This window comes from Scomber japonicus, chromosome 2, assembly GCF_027409825.1.
Source record: "Scomber japonicus isolate fScoJap1 chromosome 2, fScoJap1.pri, whole genome shotgun sequence".
Classification (NCBI taxonomy): Eukaryota; Metazoa; Chordata; class Actinopteri; order Scombriformes; family Scombridae; genus Scomber; species Scomber japonicus.
Window position 1 is genome coordinate 27,608,872 of NC_070579.1, and position 649 is coordinate 27,609,520.

Consider the following 649-nt stretch of genomic DNA (forward strand, 5'->3'; position numbering starts at 1 on the left):
AAGAAAGATGTCATAAAGGTTTATCAAGGAGGCACCTCCTTCTGCAGATGTACGGTTGCATTAAAATGTCAGGGGAAACCGGTCTGATGTCTTACACTCCGCACCTACATCTTCCAAACAAACAATATCTATCTTCCTGATACAACAATGTATATCCACTATCACACCAAAACACAACATAAGACAAGTTTATTCTCATGGGATGGCTGACCCTAAATGCACTCAGCTGTTCATGAACTGATCTGCTTTTATTGAGAATGGTACTGTAGGTTGGTTTCAAGGACACTGCCACTGTGTTCATCAGTCAGCTGTAAGAAGAGTTCATTTGAAGGACACTTCTGTCAGAGATGTATTGCTCAACCCACCTCATCCTAAATGCATTTTTATTGGGTATTTTCAGTCCACAATGGCCAGGCTGTGTAATTAGTGTTGTTTTGTAAAAATAAAAAAAATCTGTGTAAAAACCTAACATAATTATATGGAGAGAATGATGTGATTAATAAATATGACAGTAGAATCTCAGGTGTGGTGGAAATTAGCCAACATTTGTATGTGGGCAATTTATAAGCAGTAACAGACCCAGTGGCCTAATGGATAAGGCATCAGCCTCCGGAGCTGGGGATTGTGGGTTCGAGTCCCACCTGGGTTA

General features: G+C 40.2%; 1 non-coding gene across 1 annotated transcript; it reads left to right on the forward strand.

Moving 5' to 3' along the window:
* The first annotated feature begins 576 nt into the window (after positions 1-576).
* Positions 577-649, forward strand: trnar-ccg (transfer RNA arginine (anticodon CCG)). The gene has a single exon. It is a non-coding gene; the product is annotated as a tRNA-Arg (tRNA).